The sequence below is a fragment of the Cebus imitator genome, unplaced genomic scaffold, assembly GCF_001604975.1.
Source record: "Cebus imitator isolate Cc_AM_T3 unplaced genomic scaffold, Cebus_imitator-1.0 Scaffold310, whole genome shotgun sequence".
NCBI classification, from domain to species: Eukaryota; Metazoa; Chordata; class Mammalia; order Primates; family Cebidae; genus Cebus; species Cebus imitator.
The window spans coordinates 2,170,961-2,180,617 of NW_016107625.1; the positions used below are offsets into that span (position 1 = coordinate 2,170,961).

The 9,657-nt window shown below is 38.2% G+C and overlaps 1 long non-coding RNA gene across 1 annotated transcript in view; it reads left to right on the plus strand.

The window, feature by feature from the left end:
* The window catches only part of LOC108285905, a 14,180-nt gene extending 10,339 nt beyond the window's left edge, over positions 1–3,841 (plus strand). Inside the window, exon 3 of the long non-coding RNA XR_001817745.2 lies at positions 3,496–3,841. This is a non-coding gene — a long non-coding RNA (uncharacterized LOC108285905). The remainder of the gene's footprint in view (positions 1–3,495) is intronic.
* Positions 3,842–9,657: the final 5,816 nt, after the last annotated feature.

A 9,657-nucleotide genomic window follows, 5' to 3' on the forward strand; every position in this document is an offset into this window, starting at 1 on the left:
CCAGGATGGTCTCGATCTCTTGACCTCGTGATCCACCCGCCTCGGCCTCCCAAAGTGCTGGGATTACAGGCGTGAGCCACCGCGCCCGGCCTATAGCACTTTTAAAGACAGAATTTCGATCCTCCAACTGTTTCCAAATTAAGCAAAAATGAGTACTTTTTAAAATAGCTGCAATATTTTATAGTAACTACGTGCCATGATTTCTCTAAACATTCCACTACTGATGGATTAACACAGGTTTTTTGCAGATTTTTACCTGACAAATAATGTTGCAACAAGAATTCTTGACATATGCTCTTGAATACTTTCTGTGGCATAGATTTGTTTTGGCTTGCTGGCTCACATTGTAAGGTCATTTCAAATTTAATAGATATTGTCAATTTTCCTTCCAAAAATGTATAGCAGTTTACATTAACAGCATCAGAAAGGGATCATCATTTTCCTGAATGCCCAACAGTACTGAATATATTGCTTTTCAGAAATTTTGGCCAGGCTGATGCATGAAATCATTAGCCTGGCCAAAATTTCTGAAAAGCAATATATTGTTTTAATTGCATTTCTCTAACTACTGCTGAGATTAAACATGCTTTAGATGTTTATGAACCCTTTGGATTTCTTCTTCCATGAATTGCCTAATTATGCATGTGCCTGTGTATGTGTGTATTATGTATATGTGTATGCATCTATGTATGTTTGTGTGTGTATGAGAGCAAGTGATTTTTCTATTGGGCAGGTTGTCTTTTTGAAAATCTAGTGTAAAGGTGTATTAGTTAAAATCAGGCCTGTGTAAATAACAGAAAATTCCAAAATAATATTAAATATATTTCTCTATCATGTAAATGAAGTCAAGAGGTACAAAGGTTAAGAACTGATATGGTAACTCTGCCCCACTAAGTCCTCTGGGACTTACCTTCCTACCAGCTCATTTTTCTGATATTTCTGTGTAGTGGTCCTTGTTTTCATGGTCTCTGGTGGCAGTATCTGTTTCAGGAAGCAGGATGGAGGAAGGACTGAAAAGGAGCAAAGGCCAAAGGCACAATGTNTGGTCCTTGTTTTCATGGTCTCTGGTGGCAGTATCTGTTTCAGGAAGCAGGATGGAGGAAGGACTGAAAAGGAGCAAAGGCCAAAGGCACAATGTCTCTTTATATATATATACTTTATATATATGTAATTTAAATTGTAAAATATAATGTTCACATAGAAAAGTAATGTTCACATAGAAATATAATGTTTACATAGAAACTATACCACAATGTATAGTTATAAAAATTATTTTAAGGGAACATCAGTGGAGCCTCCCCTCAAGTGAAGTAACAGCATTGGAATTTCAGAAGCCCACTTTTCCTTTCTAATCACAACTCTCCCTAGAGGAAGTCTCCCTCTAGACCTAGAGATTACTATAATTCTGATTTTGTGGTAATCATTGCCTTGCTTTTCTTTAAAGTGTTTCACCCAAGTATGCCTTTCTAGATGACATAGTTTGCCTATTTTTGAATCTTGGTGTTTGTGTTACTTTGGTTCTTGCTTCTTCTATTCAATGGATGTCGTATAGTATATGATGATTCAGTTTCATCAATTTCATTCAATGTATTATATACGATGATTTCAATTATATATGATAATTAAATAGGATACAATAGTATCCTATTGTATTAACATACTTCAGTTTATTCATTAAACTGTTGATGGACCTTTGAGTTATAATTTTTGTCTATTACAAAGAATGCTGCTACAATATCCTTATATATGTATCCTAATATACATATATGCTTCTCTAGAATATAGATTTAGGAAAAATTTCTGGATTATTGAGCATACATATCTTCACATTTATTGACTAACACCAAACTGTTTTGCAAAGTGATTATATCAATTCACACATCCATCAGTAATGTCTGACACTCTCTACTGCTCTATATCTCAACAACCCTTAGCAATTTCATACTTGAAAATTTTGAGCTTTAGTAGATGTCTAATTGTCTATTAAGAAAGTTTTCCGTAAGCTGCCACTTGACTCTTCTGCTTACATTTCATTTGCCAGGCCCCAGTCACATGGTCACATTTAGCTGCAGTAAAGGCTGGAAGATGCAGTGTTCATTCTGGACAGTTATTTGCATAGTTATAATTAGATTCTATTACTATAAGCAAAAAGCAGATATTGGGAAATACACAGCAATCTCTGTCGCATTCAGAATACTAACTTAAAAATAAGCTGCCAGGCTGGGCACTGTGGCTCACGCCTGTAATCTCAACACTTTGGGAGGCCAAGGTGGGACGATCGCCTGAGGTCAGGAGTTCAAGACCAGCCTGGCCAACAGGGCGAAACCCTGTCTCTACTAAAAATGCAAAAAATTAGCTGGATGTGGTGGTGGGCACCTATAATCCCAGCTACTTGGGAGGCCAAGGCAGGAGAATAGCTTGAAACTGGGAGGCAGAGGTTACAGTAAGCCGAGATCACACCATTGCACTACAGCCTGGGTGACAGAGTGAGACTCCATCTCGGAAAAAAAAAAAAAAAATTAGCCGGGGGTGGTGGCACGCACCCGTAACCCCAGCTACTTAGGAGGCTGAGGCAAGAGAATTGCTTGAACTCGGGAGGTGGAGGTTTCAGTGAGTGAGATCACACCACTGTGCTCCAGCCTGAGCGACAGAGTAAGATTCTGTCTCAAACAAATAAAAGAAGAGAATATCTAAATTTTATTTAGTACTTATTATATACCAAGCACTGTTCTAAACACTTTGCAACAACTCATAAACTAGATAAGTTTACAAATATTACAAACTCCAGTTTACAGAAGAGAAAACTGGTGCATTGACCACTTAAGTCTCTTACCCAAGATGAGCTTGGAAGTATAAGACAGAGTTGCAAATCCAGACAGTCTGGCTGCAGAGCCCAAACTCTGAATGAGTGCATACACTGTCTAAAAGGAATATTTGCTTTTGAGTCATCCATGTTTTGTAAGAGTTTTCCCCCTGCTTATCTTGATGAATTTCTAAAGATAGTTTTCTTTCGATATTTACAGAGAATTTTATCATATCCAAATCGTCTGTTTTTTTCTTCATAGTGTTTCTGCATCATTATTTCTAAAATTTTACATATGATGAGAATCTTAGAACAATTGCTTTTCCCTATAAATTTTAATTCATCATTTGTACCATTGTTATTTTGAACCTAAACGTAAATACAACAAGTTTAGACACACACTTGAATACAAACTAAGCTGAGGATAAGAAGGAAGAAAAATAATCCCTCTACTGTCCAGACCAGTTCCACACATTTACAGAAATTTCTTGTAATAATATCAAACTTCATTATTGTACTCACACGCTGTGCTGTTAAGGCTATAGTAATAACATTTAATGTTTATTGAGATCATACTTTGTGCCAGGCACAATACTAGGCACTGATGATGCAAAAAATGAGGAAAACAAACCTTTGCCTCCAAGAAGCTCATAAATCCTTGTCTGAGTTGATCTTATTTTTCTTCTCTTTAGGTGATTCTAAACACTGCTGCCAGGATGATATTTCTAAATCAGTTAACTGAGAATACCACTTCCCTGCTTAAATTCGTTCAACTGTCACCTCCAGCATAAAATCTGAAATCCTTAGTATGGAACAACTTGCAGTCAATCCCATTTATTGTGGAATCCTGAACCATTGGCCATTCTCTGAATATCTCTCAGATTCTCCCACTCCTAAGTCTTTGTTCCTGCTAATTTAATTCGTACTCTGATCACATGTTGAAAACCTACTTATTCTATAAATTTTAATTTAATATATTTCCTCCTCCCACTGGCACTTTTTTTTTTTTTGAGATGGAGTTTTGCTTTTGTTACCCACACTGGAGTGCAGAGGCATGATCTCGGCTCACCGCAACCTCCGCCTCCTGGGTTCAAGCAATTCTCCTGCCTCAGCCTCCCGAGTAGCTGGGACTACAGGCATGCGCCACCATGCCCAGCTAATTTTTGTATTTTTAGTAGAGACGGGGTTTCAACATATTGACCAGGATGGTCTCGATCTCTTGACCTCGTGATCCACCCGCCTCGGCCTCCCAAAGTGCTGGGATTATAGGCGTGAGCCACCGCGCCCGGCCCCCACTGGCACTTTTAGTGAGAATTAGTGGTTACCTTTTGTTATTCCTACAATTTTTGTTAGTATCCTTTTCATGTTTTGCATTATAATTGTTTTGTTCATGTCTGCCTTCCTCATCAGACTTCAGTCTTCTTGATATCATGGCCATGGATCATGTCTTAATTATGTAACTAGCACAATCAATTTTCTTGTACTTCCTACTAAATGTAGGCTTTCAGTGTTTTTGTAGGAGCAATCGTGTATGAAATATTACACACATATACATGCCTGTGCAAAAGTAAACATGGTGTGAATATAGCAGATAATCAGCTTGAGACAGAATTACAGATTAGCTCAAACCAGATCATGCAGAAAATCTGGATATGGGATAAAAAGTATTGCACAAATATGTTGCATAAGTAATTTATTGTCTTCTGGCTGCTAATTTATAGGTGTAACCTCACATACTATCTTTTGATCACCATTAAGGGACTGTTTTGCACCAATAGACTGAGAGCAAACATTTTAATACAACATATTCAGTCTAATTAAGCTGGATAATTACTGCTGGAAAAGAGCTATGGTAGCAACAGCATGTAAAGAAATTTTTGCAAGTATGGAAAGGAAACCTAACATTTCATATTCATGTAGATTACCTCTTTTCAAATACAAGAAGACAAATATTATTCTAGCCTATTTTGGCAGTATTTGCTCTGTAAACACTATTACTTTGTTCCATATGTTCAACCCCTCAACATTTTTCTGATTGTGAACAATTTCACATATCATATGCTTATTAAATCTTTTACACACATTGAAAAATTCAGGTAAGCCAAGATTCTTGCCATAAACTTTATCCATGCTTAGACTTCACTTTGTAACCCAAAAGAAAAAGTGGTAATTGGATGACCATTTCCATGGGAAAAGTAGAAGTACTAATCCCATGCTTTCACATTTCCCTAGGTAATATTTACCCTAAAACCTTGCACATTATATGGTCCAGTGAAGTTAAGCAGTTTGCCCAGAATTACATAGGCAGATCTAGAACTCAGGTCTTCTGACTTCTACCCTGTGAGGTATAACCGTTTACTTATTGATTTATCCATCAGTTATTTTTAAGCATATATTATGAGCAAGTGAATATGCTAGTTGGGGAGGGCAAACTGATTCTACTCTTTCAATGTAATAGGGAAAAGAAACCATTTACATAAATATTATTGCTTGAAAAAATTAATGTCATGAGGGTATGGAAGTTTAAAAAAGGAAATCGTGCTGTATTATTTCAACAAATAAGTTATAGAGATGCAAAAAAATTGATTAGATAACTCATTTAGATATTTTACCAGATTAACCACACCAATGGGAAGCCTAGCTGTTTAGACCACAAAAGTCACAATGTAGCAGACTGTGAACTTAATGGAAGTTGTAACTTGCAAAACAAATAACAGCCAAAGGTCTAAACTTACAAATTTGAACTTTAATAAGTTATAATAGATGTCTCAAATATCCAGGGTAACAAACATTATCCTTATAAAATGTGGAAAAACTATTATTTCTTTCTCTCACCAAAATAAGGCTTAATGTTGTTTGAGATATCTTTGATTGCTTTTATGTCTTATGGTGGATCATGAGGTCAGGAGATTGAGGCCATCCTGGCCAATATGGTGAAACCCTGGCTCTACTAAAATACAAAAAGAAAAAAAATAGCCAGGGGTGGTGGTGCACGCCTATAGTCCCAGCTACTCGGGAGGCTGAAGCGGGGGATCGCTTGAATCTGGGAGGCAGAGATTGCAGTGGCCGAGATCACACCACTGCACTCCAGCCCGGCAACAGAGTGAGACTCCATCTCAAAAACAACAAACAAACAAAATGAAGGAGATGTGGCATTGGGCTAAACTTGGGGAGAAGAATGTTACATTAATAATAATTTCATAGGCAAGAAAAATCATTTTATGAAAAGCTGCAAGTAGACCTTTCCCATAAATAAAAATATTTTGTAAACAGCAATTCTCATTTAATTTGGACTTAATCATGTATCTCAGAATATAAGCTAATTTAACAAATGATTTTTGAATACCTACTATGTGTGCTTAGTATGTACAACTTCAGGAGAAAGATAACTTGTGTTGTTTCTTACAGGAAAGAATAATAGCTAGAAACAGTAACGTTAATGACCATCTACTGACCATCTATTTATCATTTAATAGACTATTGACTATCTTCTTTAAGTACCCTTCTTCTTTGGTTTCTGGCTTCCTAGATTATTTCACTTGTTCTCTGCCTGGGCTCTTTATCATTTTGGAAGAAAATAGCAAAACCACAAAATCAGGCTCGTTAGTTATACTACAAATATATGCTGTGCAACTTTAGCTAGACTTTCAATGCCAGTTGTCAATCATTATTTCCATTCATTTGGTATAGAGAGCATGTGTTGATGTATGCCAGCAATATTCTAGGTGTGAGGAATAAAGTCTCAAACAAGATATTATCTGTCTATCTATCTATCTATCTATCTATCTATCTATCTATCTATCTAGAGACAAGAGTTTCACTCTGTCACACAGGCTGAATTGCAGCGGCGCGATCTTGGCTTACTGCAACCCTCTGTCTCACAGGTTCAAGAGATTCTCCTGCCTCAGCCTCCTGAGTAGCTGGGATTACAGGCGCGTGCCACCACACCTGGCTAATTTTTGTATTTTTAGTAGAGATGGGTGTCACTGTATCGGCCAGGCTGGTCTCAAACTGCTGACCTGGTTGGTGATACACCTGCCTCGGCCTCCCAAAGTGCTGGGATTACAGGCACATGCCAACATGCCTGGCTAATTTTGTATTTTCACTAGAGAAAGGGTTTCACCATGTTGGCCACGTTGATCTCAAACTCCTGACCTCAGGTGATCCACCTGCTCCAGCCTCCCAAAGTGTTGGAATTACAGGCATGAGCCACTGCACCCAGCCCTATCTGTTTATTTCTAAATGGTCTTATCGTATTCTAACAACATCTAGACCAGTGGTTCTCATTTGGAGGTGACTTTGTCCCTCACGGGGACATTTGGGCATATCTGAAGAAGTTTTTGTTGGTCAAAACTGGGGGAAAGCCAGCTTGGCTATGCAGCCCCCACCTGCTCCTGCTACTCAGGTGTGACCTTCACCTGCCAGGCCCTTCGTCCCTAGCTTGGGGTGAGCAGAGCTCCATCCAATGGAACTAAAGCTGGTCCAGCATTATAGAAAACTGAGCAACAACCTTGGGGGACCTGGGTTATCATGTACTCCCCCAACTGGAAGATTTTTCTCTGGCCTCAATTCCCATCTTAAGACCCCACCTTCCACCTATGGTGGTGGAGTCTTCTACACCCAGTGTGTCAACCTTCAACAGCCCGCCAACACGCCAGATGTCCTGCGATGGATGCCTAAGCTTTTGGAGCAACAAGGCTCACGCCTGTAATCCCAGCACTTTGGGAGGCTGAGGTGGGCAGATCACGAGGTCAGGAGTTCAAGACCAGCCTGGCCAACATGGTAAAACCCCATCTGTACTAAAAATATAAAAATTAGCTGGACATGGTGGCAGGTGCCTGTAATCCCAGCTACTTGGGAGACTGAAGCAGGAGAATCGCTTGAACCCAGGAGGCGGAGGTTGCAGTGAGCCAGGATCGCGCCATTGCACTCCATTCTGGGCGACTGGGCAAGACTCCATCTCAAAAAACAAACAAACAAAAAACTAGGGGAAAGGGTCCTGGTATCTAATAGGTAGAGGTCAAGGATGTTGCTAAATGTTCCACAATGAACAGGACAGACCCCATGCTCCCGAAAAAGAATGATCTGTTAAATGAAATCTAAGAAATCTTGATCTAGACTAATCTATTCTCACATTCTCCATACTCTTCTAGTCATATATATAAAACCTATGTCATTTCCTGCAGGTGACCTCACATTCTGCTTGAGTGGGAAGTTGTGTTTTTTCCACTTTTTTTATCTCAAAATGTCCATTTAGCCTCATTTGGCATTTTCTTACTCTCTTCTTTCTGTGAGTAAGTATTTCTCTTTCTTTCTAATATATTATCTTTTAATCTTTATGTCTTATCTTATCCTCCAAATTATTTATATCTACAAAAATGCATTCTGTATCACAGTATACAAACAGATAAGAAAAGCAGAGTACTATTTCCCTTGAATTCAATATCTCATCCCTACTCACCTCCTCCAGAATTTAGTTTGTAGGTGTTTTCCTCTCATGTACATCTTCATTCTGTCTTCTATAATGGCTTTCTGTATCTAAAAAGTGCTTCATTATATTCTATCCTAAAATATTTTCTAACCCTCTTATTTGAACCTTCTACTTTAAAAATTTTTTGTATTCCTATGACTCCACTACCTCTTTCCTAGACTACTGTAATTTTCTCATGGCTGATCTCCCAGCCTCTAATCTAGTCTACATAGTGCTGTCAAGTAAGATTATACTCACTAGTCTAATTAAAGTCCTTCGGTAGTTAACCAATAATAACTTTGATATGTCAAGCATCTCCTATTTTCAAGGTACGAAGCTTGGTACGTAAGTTAGTATTAGCCTCTCTATTAGATAAAAGAGCAAACTGAGGTTTAAAGAGATCAAGTGGCTTGCTCAAAACTACATAGCTAAGAAGTGAGCTAAGACAAGACAAGTCTAATGCCAAAGTTTGCACATTTCACACAACTCTTTATTTCCTAAGGAATGAATTCTAAACTCCTTAGTGTGGCCTTCAGGACTCTTTGTGATCTGGTTCCATGCTTTTTCCGGCTGCTGCTGACCTTCATCCACCCTACACTACTGTGAAATTACTGTTGTTTCCCCCATACTATCTTTGCTTTCATTTCTTCTGTTTGCTCCCTCTCATACTGTACTGTCTTAGTCCATTTTCTGTTGCTTATAACCAAATACCTGAAAATTACTTATTTATAAGAAAAGGAGTTTATTTTTTATAGTCATGGAGGCTGAGAAGTCCAAGTCCAAGGGATTGCATTTGGTGAGAGTCTTTTTGTTGGTGAGAACTCTGCAAAGCCCCCAAGTGGTACAGGGTATCACATGGCCAGGGGGATAAGCATGGTAGATCAGGTCTCTCTTCTTTTTCTTAAAAAGCTACCAATGCCACTCCCATAATAATCCATTAATTCATTAATTCATGAATGGGTTAATCCATTCATGAAGGCAGAGCCCTCATGACCCAATCACCTCTTAAAGGCCCCTTCTCTCAATACTGCTACATCGGGGATTAAATTTCAACATCAATTTTGGATCGAACAAATATTCAAATATTCAAACCATAGCATATGGCCTCTGTCTACATGATCTTTCTCACACATCCCCATAAGTCCAAGTACTTATTCATTTGTCAAAGCCCAATTCAAGCTTCCCAGCTAAATTTCCTGATCTCTGATCTGCTCTTTTCTTTTTTACTGGTAGAGCTTTTCTTACTTTCAAATTTTGTTATCATTAATTGTATGTATGCTCTTTTGTCCTTCTTCTACTCACACTCCTTTAGAGCAAGGAATTTGTTATGTGATAGTAGCCTTTTTGTGTAACATTTTACAAACACTCTTTTTTTTTTTTTTTT